The sequence below is a fragment of the Rhinolophus sinicus genome, linkage group LG10, assembly GCF_036562045.2.
Source record: "Rhinolophus sinicus isolate RSC01 linkage group LG10, ASM3656204v1, whole genome shotgun sequence".
NCBI classification, from domain to species: Eukaryota; Metazoa; Chordata; class Mammalia; order Chiroptera; family Rhinolophidae; genus Rhinolophus; species Rhinolophus sinicus.
Genome location: NC_133759.1, coordinates 105,168,532 through 105,196,141, shown reverse-complemented (window position 1 = coordinate 105,196,141; position 27,610 = coordinate 105,168,532). Strand labels below are relative to the sequence as shown.

Here is a 27,610-nt window from a genome sequence, read left to right as displayed (position 1 = left end):
ACCTTCCACACGGGCTGTTAGCTGGGGATGGTGTTGGCCTCATTGTTACTCCTGCCTGAGGGCCTTTGCACATGCTGTCTCTTCTGCTTGAACCATTCTTTTTCCAGATCTTCACACAGATGCCTCTTTCTCAGCCCCCTCCCCTGAGCAGCCACTTCCTCCACCGCCCACAACTGGAAGGAGCTCTTCTAAGTCCTCACAGTCACCTTACACTGGTTCATTTATCTGAACATCACTTCTAACACAGTCTAGATTTTTTATTTCCTTAAAAAAAAAAATTGTGTATTTTTTGTTGTTCCATTAGAACAAGAACTGTCTTGTCGTTGCTGTATCCCCAGAATAGTGTCTGGCACATAGTAGGTGCTCAATACATATTTGTTGGGCACACACATGTGTGAGTGTGGATAAGGGGGCTGGAGAATGGGTTTTAATTAAGCTCATGTATCCATAACTGGAAGACAAGCTTCTCCAGAAACAGCTGAGAGGTTTGAGGTCCCCCAGCTGAATAGTCCAGGCAACTGAAACCAGAAATGCAGATGGGATTACTCACCCTTGGAGCCTAGAAACGCTGGCACCAAACACACTCCCATCCAAACACATCACAACACTGTGGGCCCTTGCGTCGCCAGGGGCCCAGGTGGCAGCTCTGGCATTTGGGAGTTGGCAGCAGCTGAGCAGTGTGGGCACAGCGGGTGGGCTGGGGGTGTGGAATTAGCTAGGCCAAGGGCCACGGAGAGGGTTGTCTGGCCTGGGGACAGGCAGTGGTCGAGGCAGGGGCTTGGGGGCAGGGACTTCTGAGCATAAACCTTGAGAAAAGTTGCTGTGAAGAATGAGCTCAAAGCTGGTGAAAAAGAAAAATTCCACTCATAAACCAAAGCAGACCACTTGATTGTGAAATCCATTTCCAGGACACTGCATGCTCTAAAAAGGGGAAATTCTCTCCTTTCTTCCTTTTTTGTTTTGTAACAGTTTTATTGAGATATAATTCACATGCCATATAATTTACCTATTTAAAATGTATGATTCAGTGGTTTTTCAATATAGTCAGTTGTGCAGCCATCATTACAATTAGTTTCGGCACATTTCCATCACCCCAAAAATAAACCTGCCACCCATTAGCAGCCACTCCCCGTTCCCCCTCCCCACCAGCACTAGACAACCACGAATCTACTTTCTGTTTTTATAGATTTATCTCTTTCTGGACACAACATAAATGGAATCACATGTGATCTGTGTTTAGCTTCTTTCACGTAGCGTAATGTTGCCCAGGTCCATCCATGTTATAGGATATATCAGTGTTTCGTTCCTTTATAGCTGAGTAATATTCGAGTGTGTGGATATACCAAACTTTATTTATTCGTTGATCGGCTTATGGACATTTGGGTTGTTTCCATTTGGGGGGTATTATGAATAATGCTGCTATGAACACACGGACAAGTTTTGTGTGGACATATGTTTTCATTTCCTTTGGGTATTTTTCTGGGAGTAGAATCTACTTTCTTCTCAAAGGAAAAAGAAATCCCCCAAGTCAAAACGTGTAGCGTGGAGTGGATTTAAAGTGTCATTTGTGGCTATGACAGAACAAGTGAACTTCATGACTGTGGGAGCAACATCTGTGCCAGGAACATACTAGAAGCCCAGTGACTATTTCTGAATGAATGCCCAAATTCTTACTGATTCTGGTGTCCCCAGTGAAAATGCCTGGGCGGTGGGAGTGGGAATGCTATAAAAATGGGTCTCGATCCATTCATTTATTCAATACATACATAGTACATAGTAGTTAAATGCCATTTGAATTTAATCAACTATTTAGAATTTCTCGGACAAAGATGGCCAAAGCTCCAACCTCTATGTGTGGAACACAGGCTAGCAGGGAAAATGACAAGTAAATACAGCACCAAGGCATGGAAGGGAAATAAGACTATTTTCTGTTCCCTCTTACTATTAGTGTTTCCCCCTGAGCCAATGGCACTTCCCCCAAATTCATGGTGTGGGATTCCTCTTGTCCCCAGGGCGGAAGCAGTGGTGGGAATGGAAGGCTCCGATCTACCTTTAAGGGCCTATCCGTGGGGCGCCCCCTCCTGTCTTTTTGTCTGATATCGAGGGCCTATCTTAGTCTTTTGTGGAATAAAGAGCATCTTGTCAATGCCTTTTTCTGATTGTTGTTGACACATTTCCACCAGATTTCTGAGTCAGTCCAGGTTGTGTTGGGCGCCTTGGGTTCAGAGAGGAGCAAGGACAGTCTGTCCACCTGGACCTGCAGCCTGGAGGGCAAGACACAGGGCCCACAAGCTACCCAGATGACTCTGATTGGTCACTGGCTCTGGAACAGTCCTGGGGGCTCCTGTCAGAGAATATACAACCCTCTATGGTTTATTAACTTGTCAGACACATTCTTATACCCCTTCCTGGTATACTTTAAGTTCTTAGAGTTTTAATGTGTCTTTATTTTAAAGAAGATATTCATTTGTTCATTCATAAACATTTATTGAGTACCTACTATGTGGCAGGTCCTCAGAGGGACACAGAGACAAATACAACTTTACTTCTGCCCTTGAGTACCTCATAATCTAGCAGAAGAGAAAGACAAGTAAATTACAGAGAGCCCTAAGTATGTGTTGTAATGGGGAACTGGATAAAAAGTACATTATTTTTATTCTATCTCACATGTAATTTTCTCATTTAGAATATAAAAATACACACACATATCTCACATATTATTTTAGTCACATATCTTACGTATATCCTGTTCTCATCTGGGTTATATGTAATTTTATATGTTATTTTTGCTTTTCAGTGTTTTACTTTTCTCATCCCCAAAAGAAGATATTTTATATTTTTCTACTGTATCTTTGAGTTTCATTTTTAAACAATACACTATATCCTTTTTTGAACAAGGTAATTTTTCTCCTGATTTTAATGGTAGTGCACGTTCAATGGAGAAAAATTTAGAAACTATAGAAGAAATAGATAAATAAAAATTGTTCAGAGTCTCACACCACCTGGAGACAGGAACTGTCAACCTATTGTTGTCTTTCCTTCTAGTCTTTCTTCTAGACAGTATGTAATATTATGTATATTCCTTTTAAGACACACACAGTCTTACGTGGTTTTTAATTCTCACGGTATGGGCAGAGGCACAGGTTATCTCAGAGGATGAAGCAGCCACACCTCCCTTCCTTGAGGAAGGCCTTCACTTTCTTCCTCTCTGGGTCACAAGCTCACTCCATCATAGCTACTAAACTGAGGAGCCTGGGGCAGAGCCAGCTGACCCTGTGGCAGGACAGGTTTCTGGACTAGAGTTCTGAGGCTGTGCCCAAGGTCAGGGAGCCAGCCTGGCTCCAGAACCTGAGCCCTTGCTCACCCTGGGGTGGGGGGATAGCAGGTGAATTACTGTGGGGGGAGTGGATCCCCCTCCGCAGCAAAGGTTCTAAATAAGGCCCTGGAATCTGCAGTGTCAAAGTAACAGCTGAGAATCCGTGTGTCCCAGTGTCCCCTGCCACCCAGCCCAGAGTGACATGGCAGGGGGGGGCTGGGGGGGGAGGGCTGGAAAGCCAAGACCCACTACTCAACCTTTTGCCACACTCCGGCCTCTCTGAGAAAGGAAACTTCTCAGAGTAAAGTACAGGAAATTTGTGTGTTATTAAATCCAGCCTGAAAAATGGAAGTCCAGGGTCTCCTGACTGAGTGGCGGTGGCCAGTTTTTCCCTGAATTAGAAAGAAAGAACGACCAGGCGAGGTTTGCTGCTGAGTCGTCTCGGAACCCTCGTGATAACTCCAGGACACAGGTTTCACTGCCCCTTTATAGCCAGGCGGAAACAGGCTGGGAGAGGTGGGTGACTTGCCCGCGGTCACACAGGTTGGGGTGGTTCTAAGACAGTCTCTGTTCCCCCATGTGCTCTCGTGCCCTCTCCGAGCCAGCTCTCCAGGCCCTGAGCGTCCTGCAGAAGTGATTCCCGGGCACCCCAGTCCTCACCTGCCCCCCTCTTCCCTCCATCACTGTGCAGGCAGAAACACAGGCTCCTCTCTTGGCTTCCCAGCAGCCCCCAGCCCTGGCCATCACATATAAATATTTATCTAGTGGATTAACAAACACAGAGAGGAGGCCTGCAGATTAAACCAGCCTGGAGCAGAAATGTCCACCACAGGTTTTCCTGGAGGTCTCTCCGTGCACAGTTGCACGGAGCCCTGTGCATGTGGATTGGTGGTGGTGAGGAAGAGAAAAGCGTCAGAGAGTGGGTGCAGGGGATTGACACATAGACTCTGGAGCCAGCATGTCTGGGTCTGAATCCCAGCTTCTCGGCTGTGTGACCTTGGGCAAGTTACCACTCCTCTCTGTGCCTATCTCCTCCTCTGGGAAGCCGGGGAGTGGGAAACAGTCCATAACCCCTAATTAACGCAGCAGAGCTGGTACAGGGGCCTGCATAGTGCCTGGCACATAAGCAAAAGCTTTCACAGTGACACACAATTTTGGGGAAACCAAGTCAAAATTCCAAGATGCAGTAACTCTATGACAAGGGGGAGGCCACTTGCACTGGGAGCTCCTCAGAGGAGGTACTATCTGGACTGTTCTGGAATTCTCCTGTCTAAAACCAACAATGGCTCCTCAGAACCAACACAGAGCGGGTTTGTTTATTATTTCCATGGCTCACAAGGCTCCAGGCTGTCTGGAACCCACACCAACCTCTTCATTTTGCCCCACAAACCTGCTCTGCTCACATCTTCCCCCCGCCCAGCAGTGGCTCGGCCCCAAACCCTGGAGCTGATGTTGACTCCCTCCCTCTCTCTCTCCCTCGCACTCTCCACCTTGCATCACCCACCAGTCCTTTCAAAATGTATCCTTAAACCAGCTACCTCTCTTGCCTCCACCCGTGCTCTCCCCAGGCCTGGCCCATCTCTACAGTGGGAGCCTCCAAGCTCCGGTCCATTTCTGCTTGTACTCAGGGCCCGGAGGCAGCCGGAGAGATCCTTTCAAAACACAACTCTGATAATGCCACCTCTATGCATTGGATGTCCCAGTTACTTTCCATCACACTTGTAACCCCAAATCCTTACAGCTCACTGACCCCTAGACACTCAGGGCCCAGCTCTCTTCTCACCTCCCTCCTCCTGCCTCGGCACCCTTCAACCACACAGGCTGTGACCACACAGGCCTCCTGCCATTCCCCCCCTGACATGCCCTTCTCTAGATGTTTCCATGGCGGCTGCCTTCCCTTCCAGGTCTCTGCCCAAATATCACCTCCTTACAGCCTCCTCTGACCCCCAACTCTCTCTCACACATATACACCACAGAAATCTCTTCACCCCTTTCCCGCCTTAGTTTTTTGTCAAAGTACTCACTTCTACCTGAAATTATGTTACACTATAACGTTATTTAAAATGTATAAATAATTAAACATTTTTACAGTATTGTCTGTCTCTCTAAAGCAGGGGTGTCAAAACTGCGGCCCGGGCCAACTGCGGTTCGCAATCCATTGTTAATTGGCCCGCAGCAAATTCCAAAAATATATTTAGTTTACGTATATAAACCAGGTGAGGCAATACGTACTTCACCTCGAGTGAGTGCCCTGGCTGTTTGTGTATTTTACCGCATATGGCCCTTGGTGAAAAACGTTGAAAAAAGTTTGAACACCCCTACTCTAAAGTGTAAGGGCTAGGAGAGCATGATTATTGCCTGAAGAAAAGAGGAAAGGAAGGAAGGAACTAAGGGTCAGATCCGCTGGGTGGAGATAGGAGGGAGGGAGAGGGGAACGCAGGCACCAGGCGACCTGGGAGAACGGCAGGCCTGGCTCAGAGACACGGTGCAGAGCACTGTGGTACCTGGGGCTGGGAATGATTTTTGGAACCAAATGTTTGGAGCTTTAAATACCAGAACGTGGAACTGTGAAACCAACAAGCAGGATTCAGTCACGACCCGACAACCTCATCCTTCTCACCAGAAGGCAGGTTGACTTCTTGAACGGACAGTGAGGGCCGGTCAAGCCCGATAGCCCATCACCCAGCCTCGGTCTGAGCTGCTCTCCTGACCATCCTGCTAGGCAGCTGGGGAGGGTGTGGACTCAGGATCTGGGCCAAGGAGGAACTCGCAGCGTCACATGCTCTGGAATGCTGTGGCTGCGATTAACTCGCTCCAGACTCGCACAGTTCCCGTCAGAACATGAAACTGGGGGAAAAAACCCATGGGGCCCAGATTGATCAGCGCAGAACTTAGCAACAGAACAACATGCCATAGCCAACCCACTGCTGCAGCCGCGGTGCTTTCCACCATGCCCGGGGCTTGGGGACTTGGAGCCTGGCGGGCTTGCAGGGCCCCAAGGCCACCCCACTGGCCACCAGGACGGTGGACTGGGGCTTATGCTGGCCGTGGAACCACAGGGGCTCCCAGGGATGGCTTAAATTCCCACCATTACCCCATGCGTGCCCTGCAGGGAGCCTGAGAAGGGAACCCTGAAGGGTATACCTAGGCTTGGCCTTGGGCTCCCGGCTCACTCTGTTGGATGATGGGCTCACCAGGTCCACACCCTTGCCAAGAGCTGACCAGGGGATGGGGGACTTCAGAGTTTCAGAAACATTCAGAAGATCCCAGCATTTCTCAGGGAGTCACGGCCTCCAGTCTTCTCCACCATCACATCTGGATGGCAGGAGCGTGGCCCACTCCTGACCCAATTCCTCAGTCCCACCTTCCTCCTTCAAGGCCAGCTACACACTCGCCGGGCCAGCGTGATTATATCACACAATGTCTCAAACATATGGAAAAGTTCAGAAAATCCTATTGCGGATAAGCACCCCTCACTCCCATTAACCCTTAACGATTTGCCTTATTTGCTTCCAATCTTTCACTTTCTCTCCAAAAAAAAGACAGATGTACAAGACCTGTGTGAGCACAGCCATGGGAGGTGGTGGTGGGGTGGGGTGTCCCAGGCCCGTTTGGGGAGACAGGTAGATCAGCGGAGCTGGAGAGAGGGCCCTGGAAGGGGAGCACGGCCCATGTCAAACCTCGCTGCATCTGTCATGCTAATGAGAGGGTGCCTAGCAGATACCTGACAATAGGCCTGGCACATAGTAGGTGCTCAGGGAGCAGTGGATTTCCTGATATTTTTGCACCCCCCCCCACCACCACCACTTCCTACAGCCTGTGAGGCAGGCAATCTACAAACGAGGAAAGAGAAGGCCAGACCGGGGCTCAAGGTGACTCAGCCAGGAAAGGGACCAGGACAATGAGCCTTCTTGAGAGCAGAGACAGGACAGTCACTGGTTCCCCCAGTGCTGTCCCTTCCTGGGGGAACAGGGAGAAGGGCCATCTCCAGGCTGGGCCCCTCCGAGGGGTGCTGACGTCAAGAACCGACCGGCAAACAGGGACTGTGAGGGCAGTCGCCTTCATTTCCCTGATGCAGCCATTTGGGGAATTCGAGGCAGGGGCAGGGGTTCTCCAGGGATGGGGGCTGTAGGCTGGCCCAATGACCCGTTTCTGTCTCTCTGCTGCAGCCTGGTAGAACCTGACCTACTAGTACCTGGCTGCCCTGCTGCATGGCGGGGGTTAGGGCAGACACACTGCAGCAGGGGGCCCACAGGTAGAGCGAATAAGGGTCCAGGGCCTGGAAACACAGCAACCCCCCGTCTGCTCACCTGACTTAGTGACTGTTCAGAGCAGGTTACTAAGGACAGAGCACCCAGTTCTGTCCTCCAAGGGCCCATCTGAGGCCCCACCTCAGAGGCGGGGCAGTGTGGGTCCCTCTGGAGCCCCAAGTCCCCAGGATGGATTCCCTGCCACGTGCAAGTAGTTTCTCCTCCCTGAGTCTCAGTGATTCGTCATCTGTGAGCTGTGAGGATTAAGTGACCCAGGTGGCATGTTCCTGGTACCCCATACACAGCAGCCCCACCCCTGTAAATACTGGGGTGCTCCTGTGACCCTCCACACCGCTGTTGTTCTAAAGCAGCAGGTCTCAAAGTCGGGTCCTCGCACCACCAGCCGCAGCATCACCATGGAACCTGTTAGAAATGAAAATTCCCAGACCTACTGAATCGGGAACTCTGGGGTGGGGCTCAGGAGTCTGTGTTTAATAAGGCCTCGGGGATGCCCACTCACGTGTGATCACCACTCTCTTGGCATCAAGCTGACCATGTCACTTTCCTGCTCTAGACCTTTCCCTGGCACCCATGGCTTTCTGGATAAAGTCCAAGGGCTTGTACGTGTTCAAAGCCCTCCCTTGAAGGCCCTGACTGACATGAGGTGCCTGGCCTGTTTCCCAAGTCAGGTGACAGGCTACTGGAGGGTAGTGCTGCGACTTGTGCCTCAGTCCTGTGTGCCTGACCCCAGCTGCTGGCGGACTGCAAAGTGGGCAGGAGAAAACAATGGCACATGTTGACTATGCGTGTGGCCCCCAGTGGCAGGCTGAGGTTCAGATTCTGGACCTCACTCTAGTGAACTGGGCAAGTTGCTCCGCTGTTTGGAGCCTCAGTGTCTTCATCTATCAAATGGGTACAATAATAGTGTCTGCTTAGGTTACCGTGAGGATTAAATACCTGTGCAAAGTGCTCAGCCTGGTGCCTGGAAGATGTCTTTGAGTATCAAGGGTCCACAATTCCTTATCCCAAACTCTTGGGGCTGGAGGTTTCAGAATTCTGAAAATCTGAAAGATTTTAAAAAGGGAAATACACCATATATTACATAACATACACAATGGGGGGTCTTCTGTAAGCAAGCACACTGATGTTTCTGCATCGAAACATACAAATATGCAATGTGAATGCAAATAACAAAGACTATCAATAAATAGTTTCTTATCGGTTCAGGTTATGCTATGGCTCTTGGATTTTTCCAGAAGGTGATGGGGAGCCATCAGAGGGTCTAGAGCAGGAAAGTGACACGGTCGGTGTCACTACAAGACTGGTGCCCAAACGTGAGCAGGCACCAGAATCCCCTGTGGGCTTGGTAAACAGATGGCGGGGCTCCACACACAGTCACTCAGGCCTCATGCCTGCCGATGAGCATGGCATGGCCACTCTCCCATTTTACGGAACACTGAAGCTTAGGACAATGAGATCGCGTGCCTGGGGCCTCACAGCTAAGTGGCAGAGTTGGGACTTGCCAGATGAGTTTTGGGACAAAATTGATAAAAACCTTTTGGTTTTCAGGGATGAACTGCCCTCACGCAGGGGTCAGTCACAGGCCTGTGACACAGGGAAAGAACATAGGCTTCAGGATCTAAACCGCTTCTATCACTTCTTGGTCGTTTCACTTTGGCCAAGTGACCTTGCCTCTCCGAGCCTCAGCTTCCCCATCTGTACATTGAGATTAGCAGTTGCTCTTGGGCATGGTTGAAGGAGGAAGGCCTGAGATGGAGGCTGGTCACCCATCCCATGGGTACTCAGGAGCAGCCCTGTTTCTGGCTTTGCTCTCCTCTGGGGTGTCAGCCCCAGAATTCCCCACGCCCCACCTGCAGCCCACACCCCAATGGGCCTAGGCCTGGGCACGTCCCCAGCATGAGGAGGAGCCCTTCCAGCCTGAGTTGCCCAAATACTGCGGAGGCCTGTTGGTTCCTTTCCATGGTGACGGCACCCTGAGCGGGAGGAGGAGAAGGGCGTGCCTGTGCCAGGCACCTGTAGGTGCCGTCCCCATCCCCGCGACAATGCAGGAAACAGGCTGGCTCACACAGGCTGGCGTGGCCAATGTCATCCAAATGAAACTACAGGGGCAGCTGGGCCTCAGAACACCAGCCTTCCTGGCGTCCCAGTCTGTGTGCTCCAAAGCTACACTTTCCACTCCAACCAGCGACGCTGTCGCATTCCCAACACAGATGCACTCGCTCTCTCTCTCTCTCTCTCCATCCTCCCTCCCTCAAAAACTCTTCTGTCAAAGTTTAACATTTGCTGAGCACCACACCAGATTGGGGTGCTCAAAGATTCCAAAACCAGAGGCCTGGGCTCAGATTCCAGCTCGGCCCAGGACCAGCTGTGTGATCTCAGGCAGCTGACTTGGCTTTGCGTGCCTCAGTTTCCTGTTTGTGAAGAACTTGACACCTCCATCCTTCTAGGGGCTCGGATCCAAATCTTGGAAAATTCCTTGACTCTGCTCTTTCTCTTATCCCCCTGTCTGACTCTCAGGAAAGCCACTCTCCCCACCTTCAGCTATATCTAGAACCCAATGACATCTTTCTCTCTCCAGCTCTGCCCTCCTACTCAGAGCCACCACTTCCTTTCTCTCTCTCTCTCTCTTTCTCTCTCTCGCCCCCTCCCCCATTCTTTGGTCATTTCCATATTTTCTGCCAAAACTTGATGTTCCAGGCTCATCTTGCATTTTTCCTGTTTCAACCTTGAATCATCCAAGTCTCCCCATTGCCCTGGTTCCTTTTATTGGGGAATGATATTTAGAAACCAAGATCTGGGTGCTAGGTGGGCTCATTGCTCCCGGGGTGTCATTGACCGCAGGCCCTTTCAGCAGACAGAGCTAGAACCCAAGGTTTACCTCTACTTAGAGCATGAGCTCACTTTTACCTCAAAGTCGAGTCCAACGCAGCAGGCTTCTTCCTCATGGTCGGCCTTCCATACACGCATGTCCCTTGCTGAAACCCTGACTTCCGTCCACAGCCCATTTGCTCAGTGCTGCGATAACCACAGAATAGTTTCAGACCTGGTGAGTGACAGGAAGCCTATCAAGTCAAGTTCAGGCTTTCTTTCCAGTTCCACTGCCTTTAAAATCAAGGACAACATAATCTATGGCTGTGTTAGAAGTTGCTGGAATTCTTTCTTCGTCCCTTCTCTGTGGTGTCGTAACATCAGGGTGGTGGAGTGCAGGATGCAGGGCTCAGGAGTCGAGGCACGGGCCAACATGGTCTGCAAGGGTCAGCATAGGAAGGAACCAGAAAGCCAAGTTAAGGTCTGGACCTTGATCCTGTACCATTGGGGAGCCCCTGAAGGATTCTGAAGGACAGCATGACGTGGGCACATTGCATTTGGGCACAGTCATCCGGGCGCTGGGCCAACTGGGGGGGGCACCTGGAGACTGTCAAGCCTGGCCCCACAGTTCCTATACCCCAAGCCTCTACTCCTTCCTGAGCCATCTACGAGTCTGTCTCCCGAGAAAGAGGCCCCGCCTGGCACACTAAGCAAAGTCTGGGTCACCCCACCGGTCCCCTAACCCAGCTCGGTCATTCTCTGGCTGGGTGATCTTGCACAAGTTACTTCCCCCCGGAAGCCTCAGTTTCTTCATCTGAGCCATGGGCAGAATCCCACCTGCTTCAAGGACAGTGAAGCTCAGCCATGCCACCACAAGTGAGAGTCCTTGCTGCATGGTGTAGGGCCGTGGCTGTGCATGGGGGGTGTTTGCCCCAGTTTTTCAAACTCCCATAGCGCCTGGCTGAGTCAGCGCTTCCATGTGCTTCCCTGCTCTGCTCCGAACTCCAGGTGGTTCACGGGCCCCTGCCCTTCCCAGGAGATGCTGTAGGTCACGTGTTGGCCTCAAGGGGTCCTGAGTTGCTGCAGCCAGAGAGTTGGAAGGGCCTGAGGAAGGCCAGCTCTCAGATAGCTCTGAGGCTTCTGGGCATAGGGAACCCAGAAGGGCAGATGGGGAAGACCTGTCATTCCCTGACTGTGACCTTGGGCAAATCACCTCCCCTCTTGGGCCCTCAGTTTCATTATCTCATACTGGCACGGTTCTCTTGAGTGATGATGACAAGCATTTAAAAATAACATCAAATAACCCAGCAGGGTGCACGGCACCTAGGAGATGCTAGATAAATGTTAATTTTGCGATCCATTCTCTCTTGCTTCTCCTCATCAGTTCCTGGAGATTTCCAGGAGCCCTGAAGACCCTGCTTTGGCTGTGGCTTCTCCTACAGTTTCGTCAACTGTGAAATGGGGAATAACAGTGCCCAGCACCTAGTTGGTGCTCAGCCCGTGTTAGTGGCTGTCATGGTTGCTGCAGCAGTCAGATGACCTTTTAGTCTGCGCCTTGCAGACCCCCTGCCCAGGCTGGCCACCACTGGCATGTCACAGCTGCACGCCTCGGGGCCTTTGCTCAAGCTGCTCCCTCTGCCTGCGCACCCTTCCCCCTGGTCAACTCCCCACTGCCTTCCTCACCCCTTCTCCTTGGGCATTCTTACCACTTAGTTTTATTTTCTCCTGACACTTGCCAGGATCTGGAAGGATCTTTCTTATTTCTTCTATGTATCTGTTCATCATCTGTCCCCATTAGTTTGGAGGTTCCAGAGGGCACAGCCCTTGTCTTGCTCTCTGCTGTGTTCCCAGCTCATGATATAGAACCTGGCACATAGTAGGTACACAGTGCATACAGAAGGAAGGAAGGAAGGAAGGAAGAAAGGGAGGAAGGAAGGGAAAGAGGGAGGAAGAAGAAGAGATAGAGGAGAGGAGAGGGAGGGCAGTGGAGGCCCGTGGAGGTGGCAAGGAGGAAGGACTAGCCGCCCCCTCCTCTGCTTCTCCCCACAACCATTTTTCAGATTCCCATGGCTGCTTTCACTTGAGCTTTCTTTCTTTTTAAAATTTAATTTGATGGTGGTAAGAACACTTAATATGAGATCTACCCTCTCAACAAGCTATCAGACGTACAACACAGCGCTGTTAACATATGCACCGTGCTGTAGAGCAGAGCTCCAGAACTTACTCATCTTGCTAAACTGAAACTTCATACTCAGCGATAGCAACGTCTCCTCCCCCCTCCCACGGCCCCCAGGCCCCTGGCACCCACCATGCTACTCTCTGCTTTTATGAGTTTGACTCCTGTAGGTACCTCATAAAAGTGGAATCATGCAGTATTCGTTCTTTGTGTCTGGCTTATTTCACTTAGCAGTGTCCTCAACGTTCATCCATGTTGTTACATATTACAAGATTTCCTTCTTTTTTGTGGCCAAATAACACTCCATTGTGTGTATATATCACATTTTCTTTATCCATTCATCCATCAGTTGACATTTATGTTGCTTCCACGTCTTGGCTTTTGTGAATAATGCTGCAGTGAACATCAAACTTCAAAGTTTATGCACAGCAAAGGAATCATTTAACAGAGTGCAAAGGCAACCTACAGGATGGGAGAAAATATTTGCAAACCATATATCTGATAAGAGCTATACATCCACAATACATAAGAAACTCCTACAACTTAATAGCAAGAAAACTAATAACCCGATTTAAAAATGGACCAAAGACTTGGCATTTCATGGGCATTTCTCCAAAGAAGACATACAAAGGGTCAACAGGTACATGGAAAATGCTCAACGTCACTAATTATCAGGGAGATGCAATCAGAACCTTACATCTGTTAGGCTAGTGTCAAAAAACAAAGACCACAAGTGTTGAGAAGGACATGGAGAAATTGCAACCCTTGCACTCTGATGGTGTGAATGCAAAATGGTACAGCCACTATGGAAAACAGTATGGAGGTTCCTCAAGAAATTAAAAATAGAACTACCACATGACCCAGCAACTCCATTTCTGGGTATACACCCAAAGGGATTGACACCAAGCTGTCTTTTGCAGTGGTCAGTACTCTCCTTCCCTAGGTGTCCATTGGCCAGCAGTTACTGCCCTTCCCCCATTCACACTGCCCCTGGGCCCACACATGTTGGTGGAGTGCTCAGGAGGGATTAACAGGCCTGGAAACTCAGGGACACCTCAACTTCTAAATCTGGTTTCCCAGCGGCCGCTGTGAAGGTTTCATTCATTGCAGGAGTGCTCACTTAGGCGTTAATAGGGACCTCTGCCACCACCTACTGGGCACCGGGGAAAGGGCCCTATAGTCACCCAGGGATCCCCTCTGTCATCTGGACATTTATAAATAAATGCCAACAACAGCAATAACAATGGCCATGATTTATGAGATGATTATTCTACATCAGACTTCCTACCAGGTACTTTTAAGACACGATGTCTTCATCTTTAACAACCTTGAAATGTGGCTGGCACTATCCTTATGTATTTATACAGAGAGATGAGACTCAGAGAGAATGGTCAAGGTCACACAGCTAGTGAGCGGCCCAGTCTAGAGTCTAACCTAGGTCTCTCCGGCCCCAAAGAGGGGCTGAGCAGTGTCCTAGAGAGGGAATGTGAAGGTGGGCAGGAAACGGGGGTCGAACAGAGTGGAGGGCCACAGAAGGCTCCGGAAACTACTCCTGGTGCCCTTCCCAGGAAGTTTCCCTGACAGTTAGTCACCTTCGGGGTATCCAGGCTGTGCCAAGGCCTTGCTCTGAGCCGTCCTCAGGACATCCTTCCAGCCCCCATGGACATACAAGCCCTCACCCAACATCACAGCTGGGGAAACCGAGGTGTGCAGGAGCGGAGAGCCTAGATCATGGCTTTCCAGGGAGCGTGGGGCAGAGGAGAGTCTGACTCCAGCCCGGCGCTCTGGGGGCACAGGTGATCAACAGGGAAGGGAAGGCAGATCTGCACACAGGTTTCAATGGTCTGTGTTAGCTCCTCAAGTCCCAGGGGCCAAAGTCGGGCTGGCAGAGTGGGCTGGAGAGATTCCTGGGCATGCACTCTGAAGTGATGGCCCTGCTGCGGTCCAGAGCGCTGTCTGCCACGTTAGGAGGTCTCTCCAATGGGGAGCATGTTGCTGATGTCAGAAAGGTCAGCTCTGGCTCTCTGCCTGGCTCTGCCACTTTCTAGCTCTGTGACCTTGGGCAAGTTCCTTCAGCTTCCCGAGCCTCAATTTACCCTCCTGTAAAATGGGACTAATCACAGCCCCTACCATTTTGGGCTCAACTGGAACTCCAATGAAAACACACAGGTAAGGCCCTGAACACGTGGTAAGTGCCTGATGAATAGTATCAAAGACCCCCCACGGACACATACCAGCCATGCCTCAAATCCTCTTCAAGGCCAACGAGCAGGTGTGGTTTGATGGCTCTGCAGAATTGGGGAAACTGAGTCACTGGGCCAGGAAGTGCCAGGGTGCAAGCTTCAGCCTGAGTCACAGGCCCAATGCTGGGAAACCTCCTTGTAGCCACCTCCAGAAATGCTTCACACCCCCGTCTGCTGGCTTTGGTGCCTCCTCTCCCTCCCCGTCCCACCAGCCAGGGGTGTCCGCAAAGGGCAGCCTGGGCCCCAGAATCTGCGTCTTGTCAGTGAATGATGCTGGTATGCACATCTATCCCCGCTCTGCACATGAGGGAGCTGAGGCTTGGGAGGGGAGGTGATTTGCCCAGGGTCACACAGCTGAGTTGGGGTAGGACCCTGACTTGTCCTCAGCAGTGTCTACCACAGAAAGTTCTGGGAGCTAGACTCCCTCAGGACTGGCTTCCGCTGCCTCGCTCAGGCCTGGGATCAAATGCAGTGCGGCAGGAAGCCCTTCCCATCCCAACTTCCCTGAACTAGGACACACTTTGACGTCAACACGTCCACATTCCTGCCCTCAAGCTCCAGGGCGGGGGCACTGATTTCCTCCCTCTGGAGTTGGCATCACAAACAGGAAGCGGGGTCATGTGGGTGGGTCCGGGCCAGGGCATCGTGGAGGAGGGGGTGGGAGTCCAATCTGGGTTGTCAGTGCCCAGCCGGCGCCTACCTGGCTCCGGGCATCCAGGGAGGGCCAGGGGTCCTGTTATAATACGCTCGCGGGGTCACACTGTTCCTAAGACACGTACAAAGGGCCTTCAGGGACGTCATCCCTTTTGGTCTTCACAAACTGTTGCAGTCATTCATTAAGATTAATCTCGCCGATTAACAAGAATGGCTATTTTGGGTTGAGCACTTACTCCAGCCGTGCGCTTTACATGACTTCTCTCATTTAATTCTTATAAACAACCCTCTTATCTTCCTTTAACAGATGAGGAAATGGAGGCACTGGCAGGTTAAATCAGTTGCCCAAAGTCCCACAGCTGTCTGGAGTGGGCAGGGGTTTGGACCCACCGGGCACAGGCCTCCTCCCCATCTCAGCCCCTTCTCATCACTGCAGTGTTGGAAAACGAAAATCTGATCGTGTCTCTCCAGGGCTAACCCCTCCCATGATTCCCCTTTACTCTGGGGACAAAATTCCGTGCCCTGAGGGGAGCATTCTAAGCCTCCACCTCCCAGCCGGCTTTCTTGCTTTAAATGTACTGAGCCACTTCTCATTCTGGAAACCACTCTAATTTTTTCATTGTGACCACTTTTTATACAAGAGGAATCCAAGGGTCAAACAGGGGACAGAATTTACACCAGGTCACAGAACCAAGGAGGAGGAGACCCACAGTCGCGTTGGGTCTGGCTGGTGCAAAACCTTCCCTGCCTGAGGTTCCCAAATATTATGGTGTGGAGGAAGGGCCAGGGGTCTGTTCAGGTGGCAGCTCCCTGGGCCCCACCTGGGAGAAGCAGGGGAGGGGCCTGGGAACATGCATTGTTAGTGATCTCCCCCGTAAGTCTACCTCTGCTCTCCAGTCCTCTGCAGCCTCAGAGCTGTCCGAGGGGTCCCAGTTGTCACAGAAACTGCCAGACTGCCATCCTGTGGAGTTTTTCCAGCTGGGGGCCTTGCCCTCCCAGGGTTCCTGTCAGCCAGGGGCCACCTCTCCCCTGGAGCAGCCCTGACGTCTCACTCCTCTTCTTCACGGGTCCACAGTGGCCACTCCATGCTTCCCTCCTCACTGTCCTCACATTCCCACCGGCAGGTGTGTTTCCCACAACTGGGAAGGGCTGGTGCAGACTGGGGTCGTCACACTTGATTGTGCTGCAGAATGCCCTGGGGGGCTTTTAAAAACAGATGGCCAGGCTCACCCCCAATCTCTGATTTGGAGGTCTGGGTGGGGCCCTAGAGCACGCATTTCTTCTTCACTTTTCTTTTCCTTTTTTTTTTCGGTGAAGCCATCTTAAGTCTCTATAGTTCCTTCAACTAAAAGCACAAATTCTCCAAATTCTTAAACAAGGCCCTTTAAGTTTGTAATACTGTGTATACCTTTAGCAATAACTGACCACCAACTTGATTAAGGATTCATTTCTGAGTCTTTTCTAAAATTTTCGGCATAGCTTCTTTCTCCCAACCTTGGTGCTCTCCACACATCCAGCCTTTCTCATAGCGATGTGAGGGGACCCGGGCTGATGGAAGGGTATTATTCCCGACGGCACCGCCGATGGTACAAAACAGTCATTTCTGCGTCACTCAAGGTGAACCTTAATGTAGGACTCTTGAGGTTAGTTTCAGAATCTCATTTGGTGTCATGCAGTATCTCATTGGGCCGGCACACTCACTAGCAATCACCGGTGTTATCTCTAAGACGGGTTGGAAAGAAGGATGGTTCTAGGGGGGTTACATGCCCGTGGTGGGGAGACCATGATTTTCTACCAAATGCCCAGGCCATGCTGTTGCCGGGGGCCACACTTTGTGTGGGGGAGGCCAGATGCAGGGGAGGCCAGCCAGCAGGTACCGCTGTGCCTCAGTTTTCTCATTTATCAAATATGGAGACAATGATGCCTACCTCTCAGGGCTGTTGTAAGGTTTGAAGGGCACGTGAGGGGAAGGGACCAGGATTTGTTTTTCTTTCCCGCTCAGAAGTCCTTTTTTAGGCTGGTTCCTTCCACGAATGTTTTTGAGTAAATACACCTAGTTCTCCCTTGAGGCTCCTGGGCTCAGGTTTCCACAGGGCAGGCAGGATTTTTGCCATCACCCTGAGTTCTGTGGGCACTCCGTGGGGGAGGTGCTACCGGTTCAACAACCCCACTTAACAGATGGGGACACAGGCTGAGTGTCCTCCGCTGGAACAGCTGGGAAACGAATGGCAGGGGAGGGAGTCTAAGCAAGTCTCCGTCTTTAGGGGGCCGCAGAGCTTCTCAGGGAGGTCACTGCGCCCACCCCTGAAGGAGGAGACCCCAGACGATGGGCTCCGCCCCCTGCCGTTGGCAAATCCTTGAGTCCGCCAGGCAATTTCTCAGATTACGGCGCCCTCTGGTGGTCAGCGTGCAGAGGCGAGGAAGGCACGGAGCCTGGCTCCAGAATCGGACAGTCCTCCTCTGCCAGGTATTTATTAATGCCCTGATTCACCCATCCATCCATTTCACCAACATTTTTGCACTGCCCACTGAGTGCTCGCCACGGGGATAGGCACCAGGGACACACTGGGACCAAGACAGACGCGATGGCTGCTCTGGGAGGACAGAAGTTATTCACATACCTATTCAGATGTATAAATACAGCCTGTATTAGAAAGGGGGGGAGGAAAAATTCAGGGTGCATGCCAGTGTATGCCTGAGGGACTGGCCCGAGGCCAAGTCAGCCAAGGTTCCTGAGGTGACAGGCTTGATTCAGAGCTAACTAGAAGTGGGTGGGCATCAGTCGGGGAATTTTAGGCAGAGGAAACAGAATGTGCAAAGCCGTGAGTGGGGAGGGAGCCTGCTGAGCGTGCAGGCTGGAGCCCAGCTGAGTGGGGAAGGTGGGAGGGGAGCAGCGGTGAGAGAAAGGCTGGGGAGGCGGCAGGCTGAATCTCTCAGGGCCTTCTGAGCCTCCTCGGGAAGCTTTCTTATCTCCCAGGTCCATCAGGAAGCTGTCATGGTTAAGGACATGGACTCTGGCCCCAGGCTGCCTGGGTTTGAATTCTGTCTGCATTTTGCCAGCTGGGTGACCTTGGGCAAGTTGCTTAAGCTCTCTGTGCCTGTGTCCTCACTCAGGTAGTTGGGATGGGAACAGATTAACCAAGCTGCCCTCATAGGGCTCCTGTGAAGAATACGTGAGTCTGCACAGTAACATGCCTGGAACAGAGAAGGCCCCTGGGAGCGCCCTATGAATGCTGGCAGATATTATTGAGGCTGTTGGAGGGATCCAGGATGGGGTGACAGATCAGAATCCCAGTGACAGGAGGACTTGGCCTCTGAGGAGGAGGATTTGAAGGGACATGGGAGCAGAGAGGCCAGAGAGGGGCTGCTGCAGCCTCCTGAGGGGAGAGGGCGACCCCCCCCCCCCCACCAGGGTGCTTGTGGGGACGAGAGGACACATTCCAGATGTAGTTAGGAGGTAAAGTCAATGGGGCTTGGTTCATGGATTATATCTGGGGGTGAGGATAGAGAGGGTCCAACATCACTCCCGAGATTCAGGACTTCACAACTGAATAGAGGATGAGATGGGGACGACAGGGGTTTGTTGTTGGATTGATTGATGGACTGAGTGATTGACGGGGAGGGCACTGGGGTACCCCGAGGTCCGGGGTTAGTTTGCAGCTCCTGGATGGTGGCCTGGAGGAGCTGTCCAGGAGATGGAGGCTGCAGGGTACAGTGCTCAGAGAGTGGCCCAGGTGAGAAAGGAATTCTGGGTCACCTGAATAGGGCCAGTTCCTAAAGCCATAGTCGAGGATGTCTCCATGAAGGAGAGAAAACAGAGGTGGGGGAGGCGAGGCCTGGTTCTGAGAGCTAAGGAGAACCCACCGGCAATGGCTGCTGAGGGCAGGACGGGCTGGAAGGACCCTTGGGGCTAGAGTTTCTGGTTCTACCAGCACCTGGCTCAGGAAGGCACGTCTCTGTCTGCCAAACCTGGGCCCTCCTTCCTCAAAGGGCCTGTTCAGCCTAAATTCGCCATGTGCATTCTCCCTGTTTCTTTCAAATGCCCCTGCCTTGCCGCCTAGCCTCCACCGTGTGGCCATTCCACTAATTCTTTCTACTTCCTCTCCTCCCACTCCATTTCTTCCAGACCCTCCCTCTGTGTGCCTCGGCTCAGCCGACACAGCAAAGATACCACCAAATGCCCCACAGCTCTGGCAACTCTCCCTGCCTTCCATTACCTCTGCGCCCTGGGGAGGCCTCCTCCCTGAGGTCTCTCAAATGGGGGTGGTTTGAATTTTCAACACTCACAAATTCCAGGGTTAGTCCATGGGGCGGCGTCTTCCTTGATCACCTGAGCCTCTTCAAGATTTCCCACCTTCTTGCAAAACACCCACTGCTCTGAGGTCCCTGGTGTTCAGCTCGCCCAGCCATTGTCCTCCACCTCCCTGACACCGTTTCATGGACCCACTTCCCAACCCTTCCCTGTTCATTTGCGGAGAGCTCGAGACCTACTGTCTTCCTGTTTGGCCCAAGCTTTGCCATCATCTTGGGTGACTTTGCCAGCCAGTCCAATGCCATGATGCCTTCTCTCAGTGACTGTGGACTCAATATTTCCTTTCCGTTCTGACCCCTTTTACTTTATTTATCTTAGGACTATGTCATGAAAGCAGTAGAAATTTATTCTCTCACAGCTCAGGAGACTAGAAGTTCAAAAGCAAGGTATCCGCAGCATTGTTTCCTGTGGGCGGTTCTAAAGGAGACCCTCCCCGCCCCATTTAAATCACTTTAATCAGACACCGGTGTCTACCATTTCATTGGAATTGCTCCTGTCAATCTCCCAGAGTCCTCCACGTCGCTATCCAATGGCCACTTCTCTGTACTCATCAGACCTCATCTCCCAGCAGCATCTTCACAGCTGACTCTCCCTCCTGGAGAAACTCTTCTTGGTCAGGACACCACACAGACCTGCTTCTCCGATGGCTGCTCTCCCCTTAACTGAGCTCAGACCTTGAGAATCCTCAGGTGTAGTCCTGAGCTCCCTGCTTCTCTCCACTTACACTGTCTCCTCAACTGAGCTCATATAATCTCGTGATTTTAAATACCTCCTATATGCTGTTGAGCCTCATATTTATACCTCACTTCTAGGTTGTTCCCCCCAGCTCCAGATTCATCTGTCCACTGCCTGTCCTCTAGAGTGTTCCACAGACATCGCAATATGAATATATCCCAAACGTGAAGTGTAGACTTTCCCATAAAACTTGCCTCCTTGTTCCAAGTCTACTGGCACCATCACCCGTGCAGCGGCTCCAGTTGGAAAGTTTGGGGTCATCCCTGATTCCTCTCTCCCTCCCACCCAGTCCAACCCCTCAGCACATTCTGTTGTCTCTGTCCCCCCAAACACATTCTTGCTCTGTCCACTTGTGTCTATTGGTCCTGCGCCCCCTGAGGCAGACCCCCTCCATCTTTGCCCTGGACCATGTGGCACGCTGGCACCGCTCTCTGCTTGGCCTCTGCCCCACCCCCGGCCATTGTCCACAGCCATCTTCAAAGATTGACTGAACACCTACCATGTGCCAGGTGCTGGGGATAAAAAGTGAATAGGACAGACCTGTCCTGCCCCCACTCACCTTCTAATAGGGTGAGAGAGAAAGTAACCGACACAAGGTGACAAATGCTGTGAAGAACATGAACAGGGTGCTGAAATAGACCAACGTCTGCCTCGCGTGGTCATGAAAAGCATTTCGGAGTGACATTCAAGCTGAAACTTTGGTGTGGCAAGGCCTTGCGTGCTCCACTAAGGAGCTTTGGGCCTGACCGGAGAATTTTTGAAGAATTTTAACTAGAGAACTGATACAATCTGGTTTATGTTTGAAGAAAATGCCTCCAGCCGCTGGGTGGACAATGGGTTAGGGTGGGGTGAGGTCACTAGGTGGAAAGCACGGATTGGCCAGACCATGTGCACAGCTCAGCCAAGAGAATGAGATCAGCACCCTGACCCCCAGAGGGCAGGGCTGGGGTGGGGTGGGTGGGTTCCCTGAGGAAAATCAAGGTGCCGTGTCCTGAAGAAAGGGAATGAAGGCAGGGCTGGAAAAAAAAACAAATTATGGCTCTCCACATCGGGGACCACTGTGGAGTTCATCAAAGGGAATATGATGGACCTGAAGAGCGTAAGAAAGTAAAGGACCTTTACACCTGGGGGCTCAGTGGAAGTTTATTGAGTGAAGAGCTTACCTGGGTATAAAATATGAAGAACTGTACATGCCAGGAGGGAAAGAGATCTCTCAACTTCTTCCGGTTCAGGAAGCCTGCAAAAGAGGCAGGAACCATCCTTCATGGTTTCTCGAGGATGTAACACTTATAAAGGCATGGTTCACAGGGTCCAGTCTGAGGTATAAACCCTGTGGGGATCAAGACCACAGTCCAGCAAACAAACAAACAAAAGCGTGTCAACACAGCACAATTCCTCTGCGTGTATTTCTGTCACCACAAAGAGGACTGACATCCTGCCCTCCTCTCTCACTCCAGGTGCTCTGAGTCTGTCTGCCAAATCCTACACAATCTCCCCCAGCCCCCACCTGCGGGACTCCTGTGAGCTCCCCCTCTGCCTTTCCTCTCAGGACCCTCCCAAAAGGTGGAGAGGGGAGAAGTGGAACAAAGGCAGCAGGAGGGAGCCAAGGCAGACTCAGGACGCTCAATCTGGAGCAATTGTCCCACGGGCACTGCAGCTGTTCAAAATAGCGCCCTCTTGGACAGCTCCCCCACCTGTCTTCCTCACCCACCACACAGTTGTTGGTTCCCTGAAGAACTAGCTGTGGGGAGCTCCGAAGAGCCCTGCCCTTGAAGCTAATGGTTTACTGCAGGAGACAAGAAGGAAGCAAATTGTTACAGATTAACCCAGCCTGGTGGGGGGTGTGAGGGGGCGTGGGAGGGGGTCTGCCAGGAAAGGTTTTCAGGAGGAGTCATGGAAACTGTTTGAATGGAGAGCAGGTGAGTAGGCGTGATGCAGGCATGTGTGAATGTGTGCACCGGCAATGTGTGTGTGTGGGGAACATTCCAGATGGAGAGGGAAGCATGTGCACAATGAATGAGTCTTAGCCTCTAAACCCAGGCATGCATGAAATGAGCTTATTTCCCCCACACCTTCATTTCCTTTAGAGACCCGATTCCCCTGGGGCTCCCTCCCTTTCCCCCAAAGTCATGGCCAAATTCCAGGGGCTTGTATTGTGCTGAGATGTTGATGGGGAGTAGGTGTAGAACACAGAGCCGATCCTCAATTTCATGTCCACATGGTAACCCAGGATGGTCCTAGAGCATCTGTTATGCAGGGAGTCCTTGCATCCTATTCACTTTCTGCCCTGCGGCATCTTTCCTTGGAGTGTGGAGGGAGAGAGAGAGATGCCAAGTAAGGAGGAAAGTTCAGGAGGTCAAAGAGACTCAGTTAATATTTTAAAAAGTATGAGCCTTCCACATTTGTGAAGGCAGTTCACTCTGGCTAGCACACAGCAAGCTGTGGGTATGGTGGTGCTGGTGGTGGGAACTGTGGGGGAGGGGAGAATAGCTGGGGTCGACCTGCCACCCTCTCTCTTTCATAAATAAAGCAGGGGGTGGTCTCAGTCTGACAACTGGCACTGCTCTCTCCCGCACAGCAGGTGGGCTCTTTAAGGCCACCTGGGGGCCTTAATTTCACTCTACAAAGAACATGCAGAGGGGCCCCCCTGCCCGGTGGCTCAGGCGGTTGGAGCTCCAGGCTCCTAACTCCGAAGGCTGCCAATTCAATTCCCACATGGGCCAGTGGGCTCTCAACCACAAGGTTGCCGGTTCAATTCCTAGAGTCCCGCAAGAGATGGTGGGCTGCACCCCCTGCAACTAGCAATGACAACTGGACTTGAAGCTGAACGGCACCCTCCACAACTAAGATTGAAAGGACACAACTTGACTTGGAAAAAAGTCCTGGAAGTACACACTTCCCCAATCAAGTCCTGATCCCCTTCCCCAGTAAAGTCTTTTTAAAAAGAACATGCAGGGAGAGGTCTCCAGGTGGTTTGGGGCAATTAGATACCTATTCTGTTACTAGAGAAACTGAGAGTAACAAGTGCCATTGACTTTGCTGGATCACGGAGGTGACAGAGCCCACATCTCACCCCGACCCCAGGCACAACTCCTTCACTGGAAGACAAGCAGGGAATCAAACAGCTTTTGGAGACACACTCTTCTGATGTAATCTTGACTTACCTTCTTAGCATTAGCTGGGCAGTTTTGCAATTTATCAAGAAAACCACAGCTCTGAGGGAGAGGCTTACCAGGTGAATCAGAGCTTGAGTGTTTTCTATTTTATATGCAAGAGGAAGGAAAAACAAAAGGGATTATTTACAAAGAAACATTCAAGAGCTATTCTCAAAGTGGAGGACACCACCCTATCCAAACCAGCTCATTCTTGTCCCTTTGTGGGTGTATTTTGTTTTGGGAGTTTTCTCATTTCAGTTTGTTTTCTTGTTTTTCTTTTTTTGTTTATTTTTGTTTTGTTTGTTTGGTTATTGGCCTGACAAGCCACCCAAGCTGGAATGAAGCTGCCTTGGAGACGTTGCATGTATTGTTCCATCTGTCTGGCAAACCCTTCTTCCTCTTCTCTGCACAGAGACCATCTGTTCCTTAAAGGTTCCCTACTCCTGGAAGCCTCTCCTGACTCCTTCAGCCTAGATCAGAGCTCCCACACTCTTCTGAGCTTACCCCAGCCATGACGCTGGCCACTCTTGTAAGATCTTCCGTTTCTGTCCCAGCTCGCTGACGGTGAGGTTGGTGAGTGCAGCGTGTGTTGTGTTAATTTGCTAACCCGTTGGGTTCCACTTGGCCTACTCTCTTTAGACGGTTGTCCCTCTTGTCAGGTTTCTTCAAGCCCATTATCCAGACACATCTTGCATTAAACAATAATAGTAATAGTTCCAAGATTCAGAGGTTGAAGCCCTAACCCCCAAAGTGACTGTATTTGGAGATGGGGCCTTTAGGGTGGTGATCAAGGTTAAATGAGGTCATAGGATGGGGTCCTCATCCAATAGGACTGGAGTCCTTATAAGAAGAGGAAGAGATACCAGACAGCTCTTGCTCTGCATGTGCAGAGAGGAAAGGTTACGCCAGGACACAGAGAAGGCAGGAAGAGAGGTCACCATCCCTGACAGCACCCTGATCTTGGACTTCTAGCCTCCAGAGCTATGAGAAAATCAATTTCTGCTATGTGTAAGTCCCCAGCCTGTGGTGTCCTGTTATGGCAGCCCCCAGGGACTAGGACACAGGAATCACCCTGATGGCCAAAGAGGCATTTTTCGCAGCATTGCCATTCCTTGTCTATATTTGACGGTTTATTTTTCTTTCCAATTTTAGAAATTGTGGTAAAATACACATAACATAAAATTTACCATCTTAACCATTTATTTATTATTCAATTACAGCTGACGAATTCGATATTATAGTAGTTTTAGGTGTACAACGTAGTGCTTAGACATTTATATAACTATGAGGTAATCCTCCTAAGTCTAGTACCCACCTGGTACCACAGGCAGTTATTACAATAATATTGCCTATATTCCCTGTGCTGTACCTTACATCCCCAAGACTATGTTGTAACTACCAATTTCTACTTCTTAATCCCTTCCCCGTTTCACCCCCACCCCTCTCCCCTCTGGCAACCATCTATGAGTCTCTTTCTCTATGAGTCTCTTTCTCATCTTAGCCATTTTGAAGTGTTCGGCTCAGTGGCATAAAATCCATCTACACTGTGTGCCACCATCACCACTGGCCGTCTCCAGAATGGTTTTCATCATCACAAGCAGAAACTCTGTGCACATTAAACACTGACTCCCCATTCCCCTCCCCTGACACCTGGTAACCGCCCTTCTATTTTCTGTCTCTGTGAATATGGCTACTCTAGAGACCTCATATATGTGGAATCATACAGTATTTGTCTTTTGTGACTGGCTGTGTCACTTAGCATAATGTCTTGAGGGTTTCTTTTCATTGCATTTCCCCTTGCTTGTTTTCTTTTGATGTGCCTCATACAGGGTTGCATATGTGGGGTAAACTGAGCCACTCAGATAGGTGACCCAAGGCAGGGGCCAGAGTTAGGGGCCATGTACCACCCTCTCAGCACTGCAGGGTCTGAGAAAGAACCTATCCTGGTCCCAGCCCCAGTCCTTGGCCACCTCAGTTCCAGTCCAACCCCAGACTCAGACGTCACCTCAGCCCGGCCCAAGTGTCACCCTAACATGGCCTCCTCAAGCTTCCCCAGATCCATGAGGCCATTTGCAGGAGCCTGCCTCCCCAGGTCACCTGGTGACATCTGGAGGATGCGCTGGGGGTGGGGTGGGGTGGGGGTAGTGGATGTCAGCCCCCGGACCTTGACTATCTGTCCGGCAGTTTCTTTCTGCTCACCTCTTTGCTGCCTCTCACCAAGACCACTAGAGGACGACAGTGCTCTACCTTCTAGAAAGAAAACTGTCAATCCCTCCCAAGGAGGAGCCCAGAGAATCCCCTGGACTTCAGGACTTCCAAGATCACTGCTTATTGGTGAGAATGGGGAAAAGGAGGTGCTGGGCCCTCATCCAGCATCAAACAGCCCTCCAGACCCCTGCCCAGCCCCCCCACCCCCTGCTACTGCCCTTTGCCCATCTGTCTGCGGCCTGTGGGAGGAAGCCTGACCAGGAGCTGCCAGTCAGGGGAGCGGTGGGAGCCTCTTGGAGGGAGAATCTGGTTATGGCAGAAACAAAATGTGTCTGGGACCTTTGCCCCTACCCTGGGCAGCTCCTCCAACACGCAGCCCTGCCCCCTCTGTGCTTGGGCGCTGCCTTCTGCAGGGTGTGCCCAGGCTGGTCTCTGCTGGCCAACTGCTGCCCACCGTCCAAGGTGAGCCTCTTGCGTGAGGCTCTTGCGTGAGCTCCTCAGGGAAGCCTTCCTGTACTGGGGCCTCTGTGAAGAACAATTCTGGCTAAAACAACCCCAGGGCGGAAAGACAGCGAGGCCGGGCAAGAGGGATGGCCCTGGAATGGATCTAGTTTGCTTTGGGACTCCCTGCCAGGGGAGACAGAGGCTTAAGGGAGATGGGAATTGCTCAGAATAATGGACAGGATTCTTTTTTTGTAGAGGTGGCAGATGACAGCAGAGAAAGGAGAGGCAAACCAGCTGGCACTGGGGACGGGGGACAGGGGACTGGGGACAGAGGGAGAAGGCCAGAGGCACCTCACTGGGAACTTACTGACATTTCTGTCCTGTGGTGGCAATGGGAATCTTCTCCCACACCCCAGCTCTATCCCTCCATGGTGGGGCGGATCACCCTTGGGGACACCGAGGTGGGCATGGGCCAGTGCCTGAGGCTGTGGAGCAGGCCAGCTGCAGACAGTTCCCCATCAGCTCAGCCTGGGGAAGGCCTGGCTCTTCCCACGCCCCTCCTGGAATGCAGGGGTCCTGGGAGTTGAGCAAAAGTGTGACTTTCCCTTTGGAGTCTGAGGTCAGTCAGCCTCCCAGGCCTGGGCCAGCATTCTTGACGGAGATCCAACACAAACAAGGGGCGAGGGGCCGGGGCAAGCTCAGAGGCCCGAGCGCCTGCCATCTGATGGCCCTGAGCTGCCACTCCTTGCGGAAAGAAGGTGTCTAATGCCAGAAGTGCCACATCGGGGGAGGGGATGTAAATACCAGAGTTATTTGGGAACCGCTGTGCTGGTCAGCTGTAGATGCTGCTGTAAACTCAAGTTCCACAAGACTCTTCCGAGGGATAAAAGAGAGTTTCGTTCTGATACGATTTGTAAATCAGAAAACACAGCCATTGGTATAAACCGAAGATGTGCTCTAAAGTGGGAAGGATAAGGCAAGAGTTTTAAAGGCGAGAGTTGCCAGCTGATCAAAAGGATGGGTTGTTAGGGAAACAAGACCATAAACTTACATCATTCGTTTTCTGACTGGTGAGAGCAACTGGATTTTCAGGGGTCTGCTAACTCAGTGGTCAGCAAGTGGGGTTGTGTGATAAAAACAATGGGTAGTTTCGATTGACTCATGGTCAGCAGATAGAGTCACAGGATATAGCCATCAGTGGAAGTCATAAGACAGGGTCAGCAAAGTGTGTGTGGGGGTTTACAAGGCAGGGGCAAACGCCTCAGTTTCTTTTGGAGTCTACAAAATA

General features: G+C 51.3%; 1 long non-coding RNA gene across 2 annotated transcripts; it reads right to left on the bottom strand.

Moving 5' to 3' along the window:
* Window positions 1-307: 307 nt before the first annotated feature.
* Window positions 308-15,449, bottom strand: LOC109452410 (uncharacterized). Of its 2 annotated transcripts, none has more exons than XR_012489879.1 (5): window positions 14,806-15,449; window positions 12,746-13,033; window positions 10,495-10,833; window positions 8,524-8,630; window positions 308-7,989 (listed from the first exon to the last, which is right to left on the bottom strand). It is a non-coding gene; the product is annotated as an uncharacterized LOC109452410 (long non-coding RNA). The 2 variants fall into 2 exon arrangements; XR_002138134.2 differs by having other exon boundaries at window positions 12,746-12,964; window positions 14,806-15,446.
* Between the last annotated feature and the right edge of the window lie 12,161 nt (window positions 15,450-27,610).